Here is a 12618-nt window from a genome sequence, read left to right on the forward strand (position 1 = left end):
CTGGTGAGGTCTGAAACATCAGAAAAACAGGCGAAACTTGAGAAAAATTGCTTTTTGGTGTCTCTGTACCATTTTGTGACATCCTTATTTCCATCTCAGGTACATGTTCTGGTACTGCTTTAAATGGTAATTGTTTCACATTGTTGTGTCCCTGCAGCATGCAGGTATCTCAGCAGGGGAGTTCCCACAGATACATCAAGCACTAATGGGAGATGTTAATGCTGGCTAGACTTGCTGGACTTCAGACAGAACTTCTAAACACCACCCACAAGAGGCTTTTTCTATTGTTATCTATCTCCTCCATCTCCAGTTTTCTAAAAAACCACATGGATAAGCTCTAGTTATTTTTTTAGCGAAAGCAGCAATAAATAAATATATTCATTTAGCAGCAGCAGCTGAGATGCTGAAGGTTTCCAGGAGCACATCTGTTCCTGCCTGGAGCTGAGTCCCTGTTGCAGCAGCTGGAGGAGGAAGGTTGGGGAGCACACACACAGAGCTGGTGTGCACAGCTGGAGCGTGGGCAAATCACCCAACTTGCTTATGGACCTTTTAAAAAGGTGAAGGATGAAATAAGCAGGAAAAGCCAAACAGAAGATGATAGTCAGTCTATCATTGGTTTATCTACAAATCATGTTTCAACTGTAAGTTATTTCCTTCAGGATGGGCATGGAGGTAATTGTCCACCAAACATTCCCTGATGAGGCTTTTTCTTTCAGCTTCAGAGTAGAACTAACCAGCCTCATACTCTATCCATCTTTCTGGCTTTCTGCTGCCCTTAGGTAACTCAGGAAGTGACCTCCATGTAGCTTTGCTAGCTGGCACAATTGACATTTGCCCAGGAGCAAAACAACACTCATTTCATCAACCTGTCTATCCCTCACTCAGCAGCAGCACTTGATGTTTTTCAACTGCAGTGAAGTAGCAGGAAGACTAAAAAAATCCCACTAAAAAACCCCACAAGGCAGCCTTGAGCTGGGAGCGTGGTGATATCATCCAGCCAAGGAGCAAATCTGAGATCCTGCACTGATAACAGAGAAAAAACTCGGAGCCAGCAGCTATCCAAGGGACTGCTTTCATCTGTCTCGCAGTAGGCTTGGAATTTAAATCAGGTATTCCAGCCCGCTCCTGCTTCGGAGCTGTAATTGCATCAAAGAGCCCCTCACGCCTGCTGCATCAAACACCAAGCATGAAAAATTGCCAAAGGAAAATTAAGGTAGAATTAGAGTTGTAAGCCAAGGCACATAAAAATGGCTCAGGCAAAGGCAGCTTTTCCACGCTCACATTTCTCACGCTGCAGCCATATCATACCTGTGTGGTGAGCAACGTCTCGGGGGATGGAACATTCCCTTGGGCCACCCAACCCATCTCCTTCCCAGCACCAGCTTTTCACATTTATTATAATTATTTCCAGGTTCATCAGTTCAGAAGAGCAACAAGAATTTGGTGCGGGTGGGATGGACTGAGCCTTCCTTCCTCTTGGTTTGCCAACTGGTTCCACACAACTGACCCTTTTTTCCTTAGCATTTCAGATGTTTCAAATTCTGTTCAAGAAACAGCCAGTGACTTTCTTGCTCTCTGAATAGGAATATGAGATTCAGGTTGGGCTGTTATTTATTTCTGTAGCTTTACAGAAATGTTATTTAATTCACAGGTCCATGTTAAGAAAAACCTCTCAGAGGATCAGACCTTGCTTGAATGTGTGAAAATATTCACGTTACGAACTGTTTATCAGTTCTTGTAAAGAAAACACTTTTCTTGTGATGAATCCATCCCTCCCACATCAGCCAGGAACACTTAGTGCCATTTCACTTAAATTCCTAGTGGCTTCAGAATAAAACCCTTTTTAAAGTAAATGTCATTAATTAATTCATCTTTCAATTTGAAGGAAGAATCAACCGAAAGGTGAGAAAATAGCCACAGCATCTCCTCAGGGTCCCATGTCACAAATAGGATCTGATTTATCCCATTGATTTATCCCATTGGAAGCTCCCTGCCTGGGAGCACCACTAGTTCAAAACAACATTTCCACACAGCAGTCAGGGAGGAGATAAAGCATTAATGACAATCAACAAATTCCATCATTTTTAAGTGCTTTCCCTTCCCAACTGCTGCTCCTGGCAGAGGGGAGCATTTGGGGGTGTTTCCAGCTCGTTCATAGTAAATAAAACCCTCTTCTCTCCATCTGCTGTGCTGGAGGCAGCGTGGCAGGGTCCCCCTCTTTGCTGGAGAGCTGGAAACCCCTGAAACACCGTCAAAGGCAAGGACATGATGCAGGCTGGCTGTGGATTATAAATATTCCTACCCATGGACCAAACACATCTGGGGGAATCATGGCCACATCCCCCTCATTGGGGGCATAAATCTGTCCTTCGTCCCAGACCGGTGCCAAAAGCGATGTCACACTCTCAGAAATGAGAATACATGCAGAAATAACTAGAGAAACTAAAAGTAAACCCCTTAAATACCTCCTGGGTAGGTGTATTGCTCTCCCTCCCCTTCCCCTCCACTCTCAGCCTGCACTGCAGCGACAAAATACTCTGCCCAGACCACTTGAAAATAGAAGAGCAGAAAGTAGTTTTCCACCTTAAGTGGATAAAGGGATGATTGGAAGAGGCCAGAGTGTGATCATCACGCCACACACAGTCACCATTTCCCCACCACCTCCATCTCCTCCCTGTTTTCTCTTGGTCCCAACACCAGACACCAACATTGTGTCCCCAGGAAGCCAGGGAGAGCACAGTGATTTCCATCTCCTTGAGGGAAAACCTTGGGAATCCTGGAGAAAAGAAGCCTCGGAATAGACCCTAGAGCACCTTCCAGTACCTAAAGGGGCTCCTACCCAGAGAGGGACTTTATACAAGGGCATGGAGTGTCTGTGCCATCGGCAGAAATAGCTTTGACATTCCCAAAAACATGGATCCAGCTGTACTTGCCTCTGGGCAGGCTCAAAGCTGCAGGTTTAGTTGAAGCACCACCATTTCCACAAGGTTCTTCCCTCAGAAGAGCCCATCTCTGCTTCCACACCACTCTTCTGATGCAAAGGGCACTGCTGGGCTCTACGTGGCCCTTGGCATTTGATCTGAGCAGCGTGTGGATTGGGGCAATTAACTGTCCCCATATCAAAGCAATTACTAAGTGCTCTTGGAGAGGAATAATTTAGTAAAAATTCAAGTCTAAGAGGATTTAAGCACAATGTCTTTGAAGAACAAGGCAGAAGACCTTTATCCACAAAGATACACAGTGTTTGTTCAGCATCCCTAGGAACTGTTGCATGGAAATTAAATGTCATTCTTTTTTATTGTTTCTTACAGAGATGCAGCAGAAATATAAGATTTTAAGGACATAGGAGTGATTAAAAACAACAAAATATTAGAGCTGTGAAGTTCAAAACACATTTTGTTCCTTGCTGTTCTTCGTGCAATAAAAAAAGAAGGCAGCAGAGCTTGTGCAAGAGGCGGAAAGACCTTCATCTTGACAGCCCTGGGGACCACAAAGACTTTCTGACAGAGAACAAAGAGGAGGGTTTTCCTCCCCAGACCTCTTATAAGGGGTAGCAGAGGGGGCAGGACCACAAATCCCATGCCAGGCACACAGCCAGGGGCAGCAGCAAGGAGCCCAGCAGCAGGACAAATGTGGCAATGCTGTCATAGCTGTGCTTTGCCAAGGCACTGCTCCATCACACACTGCTTAAACCAACATTTTTTCTTTCCAGTGAGCCTGCACAGCCCCACCTGGACAACCTGCCTCCTCCTCTCCACACTCATTCCAAAGTCTTCCAAGGAAAAGTAGCAGAGAGGCACCAAGGGTTTTCCAAGGTGTGGGAGGGCACAGGGGTGTCCCAGCCCCAGCCTGGTGCCCGTGTCCCATCACTGCCCCACCACCTGCTCACACGTGCCCGTCCCACCTCCCTTCCTCCTCCACCAGCTCCCACCTGCGACGTGCTTGCGGGGAACTATTTTCTGCAATCTGTCTGCCACTCCAGAGCCATTAACATCCTCCCACAATTTGGGCTGTCATTTTCCCCTAATGATATATTTAAAGAAAATGATACCACAGGCGAAGCGTTTCTCGGTGATTATAACACATGGCAAGTAACACCACCAGGCGTGACTCAGCCCGACGGGGCTGTGTTTGTGCTCGGCGCTCCAGCTGCCGTCTGCTCCTCCCTGCAGGCACTGCCAAGAGCTGCAGGAGCGTCCTGGGGCTCCAGCCCCACATCCCAACACGATGTCCAGCACATGGGACAACCCACAGACAGATGTTCCCCCCCCCAAAACCCACCAAGCCAGGGGTTTCTGTCCCACACAGGGCTTCCCCCACGCTCCCAGGGGTGTAGCCAACCTGTATCTCTGAAGGGGTGATGAGAAGGTGTAGCTCGAGGCCAGGTGGGACAGGGGTTTCAGGGAACCCCTGTGTGTTTAAACTAGGGCAGGGCTTATGTAGAGATTTTTGTATAGCACTACAACTGGTGCACTTACTGGCTGGACATGGTTTAGTGGGAACAGTGGTATTCAGCCACAGGTTGGACTTGATGACCTTGGAAGTCTTTTCCAAACTTAATGATTCTATGCCACAATCCTATATATTTTTTTTCCTCCCTTTATGTTGAGCTATAACACCTGCACAGAAAATCTCAGGGGTCATGCAGCACTCCTGACCCACCCAGCCCCAGAGCTGCAGGGCAAACAGGCTATTTTAAAAGTCTGATCACCAAAAATAAAGGAAATAAGAGATAAACATGGCTACCCAAGCAATTCCCAAGCACAGGGACATCCCAAAGACACTGTTAAGACCACCTGGGAGTTCATTTACTGCCATTAAGTTGATATGCAGCTGTACAAAACCCAGAGACAGGCAGCTGTCATGTGTACATCTTGTTCCAAACTGGGTTTTCTCAATGGCAGGTCCTCTCAAGAGAGTTGGCAGCAGTTCCAGATTTGGCTTGTGCGTCTCAAATAAAACTACAGGAGGTGAGAGAAATGCTATATCTCATTTTAACAGCAATGACTGAGCCTACCAGGGCAGACAGCTCCATGTGCAAAGCCCAGCACATCCCCTGACTGGCCATCCAGCCTTCTGGCTTGGTTCACCACATCCAGCCCCACACATACCTGCAGCTCCTCTCCAGCAGCACGTTCCTTTCTCTTGTGTCTCCTAGTGCAGCTCCTGCTGAGATCAATACGTTGGGCTTGCCCAGCCAAGCTTTTTCATTGCAATGCCACAAGCAGACTTTCAGCCTCTGACTTTCAGCCTATCGATGGCTCTGAGCTGACAAATTCTGGAGCACTAATTCAGAAAGTAATGGGCATGAAAAGAAGGGTGACGTCCCAGTGCAAATAAATAAGTTAAACAGAGGAAATTTATTTTTCTTGGCCTGTTTTCTGTTGATCTTGTGAGGTTCCCACAGTACCAGCAAGGTGGATTGCTGCACCAAGGACTCGCCAGCATCTGCTGAGCACTGAGTTATCCTGTAGTTTCTAAAAACTCCACATGGCAGGCACATGTTTGGGTGAAACCCCCTCAACTTTGATTAGAAAAGAGGAAAAGCACTTCAATCTTCTCCTGGTATTTCTCACTGAAAGGCACATTTTGACTGCTGTGCTTGTGAGGAGCAGCACGAGGAGGTGACAAAGCATGTCAGGAGCAAACCTGGCTGCACTCAGCCTGGATCGGGGCCATCACAGGGTACAGGGAGCTGCCTCCTGGGCCTTGGGAGCTGCAAGCTGGCCATATCCCCACATGCAATTTTCCAAATGGGAACAATAAAGGAGGAGATAGCTTCCTTTGGACCCAAAAACTCGCCAGAAATTTGGGCTGCCATGTCTTACACCACAGCTGCTCTTGGAAAAGTGTGACTGAAGACAAGGTCATTGTTACCCATCATTGGGGATTTTTCCCTCTGTATTGGGTGCTTCCTGGTCAGAAAGGGAGTTGGGGAGATCCAGGGGGACACACAAGTGCCTGGAAGCAAATGGACATAAGCAGGGTACAAAGGCAAATATCCCTTTGTAAATATCCACAGCAGCAATGCCCACAAGAGAGCTGGTTGCTCAGACACCAGCAGCTAAAGAGAGGAAAAGATGGGAGTTACAGACCTCCAGTTGCTTCCAGGAAGGACCTTGCTCAGCAGAGGTGAGGACACGGGGATGGGCTGCCATTCCTGCCTCAGGCTAGATATAATTCTACAGAGGAAAAAAGTAGTGGAAGTGGTTAAAATTCACTTTAGGAAATTGTACTGATGAACCCAACACACAGCGAGTCATTTGTTGCCTGTTTTCCAGCACAGCTCCAAGCAGCCTTCCCCGTGATTAGTTTTCCCTTCTGTTGCTTTGGCAAGTTTGGGGAGACACATTGTCAGCGAAATCTGGGAAGAGACCCCGCCGGTTCCCACCCAGCACAGATGGAGGAGGGCTCTGGGCTGCCTCTGTGCCCACTGCCAGTCCTGTGCCCACCAGACACCCACGCTGCAAAAGTCATCGTGTCTGGACGATCAAAGAAGTGTTTCTTCTCTGTACACACTCCCCTGGGGCTTCCCAGCATCGAGGAGGGAAACGCATCACTCAAGACTTTCCTGCACTCCCCTTCCCATGATTCCACCGAATTCTTAATTACTGAAGGGGGTGGCAGTGAACCCTCAGTCTGTCAGTACACTGAGTGTTTGCCCTTCTTTAGTATTAATTTCCAATAAGCAAGTAATTTAGAAATATCAAAAGCACGAGCTGTGCAATTTGGAGCAGTGTGTCACTAAATAAGAAGCTCGTCACCGGGTAGATTTCAATCAAAGCGGAGCAATTTAACTTGCAAAATACAGGTTGCGGTTTTAGAAGGAAAGGAAATGTCTCCTTTTGTGTGAAACACCACATTTGTCTCTCTCAGCGGGAGGTGCTGTTGTCAGTCACTCCCATTGCAGAAGGAATTATTATTGCTAAACACTGTCTTCTCCTATTTTGGGAAGTAAAAGCAGAATTTCCATAGGACACGGCAGTTGCCCGGTAGCTCTGCTTTGTTTAGGAATATCAGCAAAGCAGGGCTGGACTCTGCAGTGTGACTGTGGTTTGCACCAGGCAGGTGCAATGGAGGCAACGCTGCTCAGGGTCTCCAAAAATCATAATGTTGGGTCCCTGGGGGCTTGGGAGGGGAAGCAGTAGGAAGGGAGCTGCAGATCCCCCAAAACAGGATCAAAACACACAGATTCCATGAGGACAGCAGAGAGCTTGGGAGGGTATTTTCCTCCTTCATTTCCATATTATTTTCAGTAAGCAAAATGCCATGAGAAAGAAAGCAGAGGAAGCAAGCACGAGGGAGCACAGCACTAAAGGGGTCAGCCCTCCCCTCCCACACAGATCCATCTCAGGGCATCACCAGAGACACAAGCAGTGTCACAAATGCACAGTAACACCACAACTGACTTCACACCCATCCCAACTCCATTGCAAAGTAAAATCCTGACTATAATTTAAGATTCACCCCAAAAGAAGCCCTGGGGCCTTATCTCCTGCCGGGACCAAAGCACCACACATATCCCCCACGGGATCCAGGGGAGGTGCTGCTGCTCCTGAGAGCAGCACAGGCAGGTTTGGAGAACGCTAATGAGGTATGAGACTGCTGATCTGCATCTCTATGGCCTTGTTGGGATCAACATAAATTATATACACTGAGTTTATGCTGAGGAGCGTGCGCCTGCACCCATGCGTGACTGTAACACTCTGTCTCCCCTCGGATTCCCTCAATCAAGCTGGCTGAGGGAGAAAGCCAAGCTCCAAGCACTCCCAATGATCTCCAGAAACAGCACTGAGTCCAGTTTGTTAGGGGCTAAGGAAAGCACCCACCACAGAGATGAATGGCAGAAGCCAAGGGCTTCCCAGTGCATGGCTCAGGGACCTTGGGGGGCACTGTTGGCTCAAGGAAAAGTCACTTCTTCACCAAGTCCTGGGAGCTCGATCCCGTCATCATCCAGACCAGCCCTGCACTGAGGTCAGCCTGCCATTGCCATATTATCCTATTTCTCTGCCTCATTGTTTCCCAAAGAATCCCTGTGCATGCAGCAACCACTCTCAGAAAATGTTCTATTCATTTAGGTGAGAAGGTATTTCCAGCCCCTGGATCATAGAATCCTAGAATGGTTTGGGTTGGAAGGGGTCTTAAAGCTCAGCTCATCCCAACACCCCTGCCATTGGCAGGGATAACTTCCACTAGACCAGGGTGCTTCAAGCCCCATCCAGCCTGATCCTGAACACTTCCAGGGACAGGGCATCCCCAACAGATGCTGTTCAAGCCAGATGGCCACTGAAATATTTCCAGCATAGGCAGGAGCTCCCAGCAGACACAGGCAGGCAGGACATCGGAGCTGCACCACAGCACATCACACATCCAGCTGGCCTCCACCAGCTATCAGAGGGTGCTTACAGCATCAACCCCCCTTTCAGCACAGCCTTTGCACCTTCAGCATCCCCCTGATCTGGCAGCACCAGGAGAGCAGGAAGTTACACCAATTCCCTGGCACAAGTTGCAGCTCCAGCCACTGAGGGCACAGGCCATGTGTGCACAGCAGCACATGCATGGGATCACAGTCAACTCCCAGGGGAAAAGTTCTGTGTGCTTTCCCCTTCCATAAAAGCTTGCTCCTTTTCTTCTTGTGGAAGGAGTAACAGATACAGCGAGGTTTTCTCATCAACATTATGAGCCAGGCACAACACTGCTAAAAAGACTGAAACAGTGGGTACAACATCTTGGAGCAAGAATTCTGTGAATATTCCTCTTCAGTATCTCTTATTTCTGTCTCCAGGTAGACAGATTTAAGGCTGGGGTAGTCCAAGCAGCCCCTTTTCCCACCTACTAGGAAGAGCTATAAAGCCAGACTTCTTTATTGCAGGAGATCTTCTTCAGAGCTAATAACTGCCTTCCACCCTCAAGCCCACCGTGAATATTTTACTGCCACTTAAATCCACCCTTAGCCCTGATTTTGTTGTTGGCACAGGATTTAGGTTGCTCTGGATAATCACCAGGCAAGTGACACGTCCTGTTCTCATTTTTGTTTGACTACGAGGTTGACTACAGGAGTAAAATCATGTCACTGTCATGCCTAATGCAGGCAGGTTTCATACAAGTGCTTCCCCACAGAGCTCTGCCAGTGCAGCTCATTTCTAATCCTTCCCATCCTCACTGCTCCCTGGGGATGCAGGGCAGCTTTCAGAGCCAACGCGACCAGCGGGGCAGAATTAAATCCCTGCCTCCAGGAGACTCTTCCCTGCTATGCCAGAATTGGGAGGAATAATATCTTTTGACTTTGATATCCTTGGCTTCGAGGACACCCATTACCAGAGCCATCTGCCTGCTGAAATCTCTGTTGCTGTGCAGAACAGGGCACCTTGACCTCACCTCCAGCGCCCACCTCCTGGCCTCTGAGCTCATGCTCCACTGCTAGAGCCACATTTTCACTCAAATACGCTGTTATAGGTGCTAGGAAGATCAGATGGCAAGGAGGAAAAAAATTCAATTCCCTTGAGTATTTAATATTAATTGAGGAAGTGGATGGGAAAGTCGGGTACGCTCTGCGCAAACACTTAATATGCCAGATGGGTTGGAGTAATTCTAAGCAGTAGTTTAGTAAATGTCTTAAGAAGAAAATGAACTCAGGCACAGAGCTGCATAAGTGGCATCCAATAAATACTTCAATCAACGTGCATTAAAGACCAGAATAAAGGCTATTTACAAAATTTCAGTAGGTAAAAAACCCACTATGATTTTAATGAGATACGAGGGCTAATTAGTAACTGGTACTTCACAAAACAGCAACAGCTGATGAAAAAAGTAGAAAGCACCCATTTGAAAGCATCACTTCTGTGCAACTGCCTTTTTTTTTTTTTTTTTTTTTACAGCATTGTTCCTGAACAGTTTTCACCAGAAAAAACTGGCAGGCAGATGGTGTTTACTCACTGCAGTGGTGACAAGGAGAATGGCAAAACCGAGGCCTCACAGCCATGCCCACCCTCAGCATCCTCCTGCCCAGCCAGAACAGTCAGACACAGAGGGATATACCCACAGCCTGATGGGTGAACCCATCCTTTCCACTGCACAAAGCAAATGTGGACTGACATCTCTAATCTAGAGACACATTTCTTTCTCCCATGATAGACAATCTGCTTTTTTGCAGCCTTCACTCCCTCTGAAAGTCAGAGGAAGAAATGTCATGTGTCAGAGGGCTTAAGTGGGTGCTAAGAACTGAGTGTTTCCAGACAAATGGGTTTCTTGCCATTTCACATCATTTTCTGCATTCATCTGTGCAAACAACAGTTCTATCCTTATTAATATTTTGAACCATATGTTGCCATGCTAAAACATTACTCCATGGCAGTGCTCCTTGCTAAAGAGAAGCCACCCATGGCACTAGGAGCTCATGCTTATCCTGCTCTTACTAGTTATAAAAAGCCCCTACAGGGAACAGTAATTCCAAAAGACTACAAGCCATCAGCATCTCTTGCCCCAGTGTTTCTTCAAGCAAAACCTTGTGCATCTTCTCTTCAGGGGGTCCTGTCCTCACAACACTGAACACTGGGAAAACCTCATGCTCTGCCCTCACCAAGGGTCACCCCAGGCTCCTTCAGTGTTGCAGGAGAAGGACATCATGGAAGCACTGAAAAAACCTCTCACAGAAATAGCAAAGGCAAAATCCCAGAAAAAACCCCGGGAAACAAACAAATCATCTACATTACAGGAACAAAACCTGCAAAAGCTGTCACTTAGGCAAACCTGTGATCTAACCCCCTGAGTCACAGCAGCAGAGCCTGGAAAGCAGCACAAGTTCTGCCTTGGCAGCTCTTCCCTTCTGTCCCATTGACTTCCCAAAATCCTGGCAAAGCCCTGGGAGATTCACTCTCATCCCTCCTACCCTTCTCCCCAGAAATGGGTACTGGCAGCAGGCAAGGCACGTTTTCACAGGGGTGAATCACTACCTGCATCCTTCCCACACACACCCTGATACCCAGCCCATCACCCAGCTTTCCCCCAATGATGTGACATGATGCTACAGGAGAGATGTTCCACCAGCAATAGCAGCTGCCCACCCACATTATCCCTCTTTGAATGATGCAGTTTCCAGCTGATAGTACTATTATTAATTATTAATTCCAGCACATAGAAAAGTTATTCAGCCAGCACCAGAATTTGAGTTGGCACCATTAGAAAGAAGCAGCAAAATGGAACTGAAAAAACAGAGGAAAGTCTGAAGGGAGAAAAACATTCTGGCCCAGGGAATGCCCACGGGGTGTCAGCGTTTCTGGGAGTTAAGCAGGGTGGAACATAATCCTTCAAGAAAAGGTTAAAATTAACATCCTGATTAAGTTGCAGCTCACAGAAATCAGCTTATAGAAACAGGGCAAAAAAGGAGGATTTGAGTATGAAGGAGCCCTAGGGAAGGTTTGAGTGCAGAGGTTACACATCTCTAATTTTCAGCCACTTCCACGAGGGAAACTACGGCAGCATCCAGCTGACAGCAGCCCTGGATCCCCAGCCAGTTGGCTGGGTGAGTATCCTCCAAGCTGGGAAACACAGAGAGAAAAATGCTCTTGAGCAGATGGAAGCAGAAGAACATGCAACATGACGTTACTCCACTTCCGTAGGCTTTGCTCTTCGGAAGCCTTCTACGTTTATTTATAATGTGACGATTTTGAGTCAGGTTATACAGCAAATCTGACCTGGATTGTGTCAGAGACATACTTTAGGACTGAAAACTCCCTAAAACAGGGACAAGTCCTGGCTTTGCTCTGCATCCACGTGGAGCAAAGCATCTCACCTTGCCTGAGCTATGAGCAGGGCTCCAAGGGGCTGCTCCGTGTCATCACCATCATCAACCCGTGCACCACCCCGCCTCACACGTGGGGATGAGCTCAACACGGGATGATACATCAGTGCAATTAAAGTCTCAGCTCTTCGGAGTAATTGGCCTCATGAACTTTGGGAGATTCGTAGAAAACAAATGTGACTTCAGCAGAATTAAATCACCTCCTTCAGTGGGACATCAATTATGGAAAATCACATCTCGGAGTCTGCAGAAATCCCTCAGCAGAAATCTCAATGAGGGAACATTACAAATTTAAAGCAGGGATCGTTATGGGATGTGTAAGATGCGGGATTGCTTTACAAATAACTTAGGATATTCTAGCAAGGAGCAATTCTTCAGTGGTGTTCATGATCAGAACACAGAATAGGGATGCTGCCCAGGAGGGAGGAGGAACTGTGGAAGACAGAAAGGAATAAAGAGAAGGAGAAATTATTTAAAGCCAAGCACAGTTATCTATGATGGAAACAATTAGCACAGTGAACACATCATACAGTGGGTTCTTTCCACAAAAGCACTAAAGGGCACACCGTGAAATTTAATTGAAAATTGCAGTGCGGAAAAAAACCCCAACAGCCAAACATATAGGCCAAGGAAGAACTGCCAGAGGTCCTAGATATTAAATAAGCCTGTGGAAACAGTATGAAGGGCTCTGAGTAGTAAATCCTGGAGCAAAGCATACTCGGCAAGAATGAAAAATGAGATTAAGAAAGAAAAAACCTGCTTCAGCCTACTTCTCGAGCACAAGGACAAGCACTTACACTTGGCTTTTTTTTTTTTCT

Source organism: Corapipo altera, unplaced genomic scaffold, assembly GCF_003945725.1.
Source record: "Corapipo altera isolate COAL_440 unplaced genomic scaffold, ASM394572v1 64, whole genome shotgun sequence".
Taxonomy (NCBI): Eukaryota; Metazoa; Chordata; class Aves; order Passeriformes; family Pipridae; genus Corapipo; species Corapipo altera.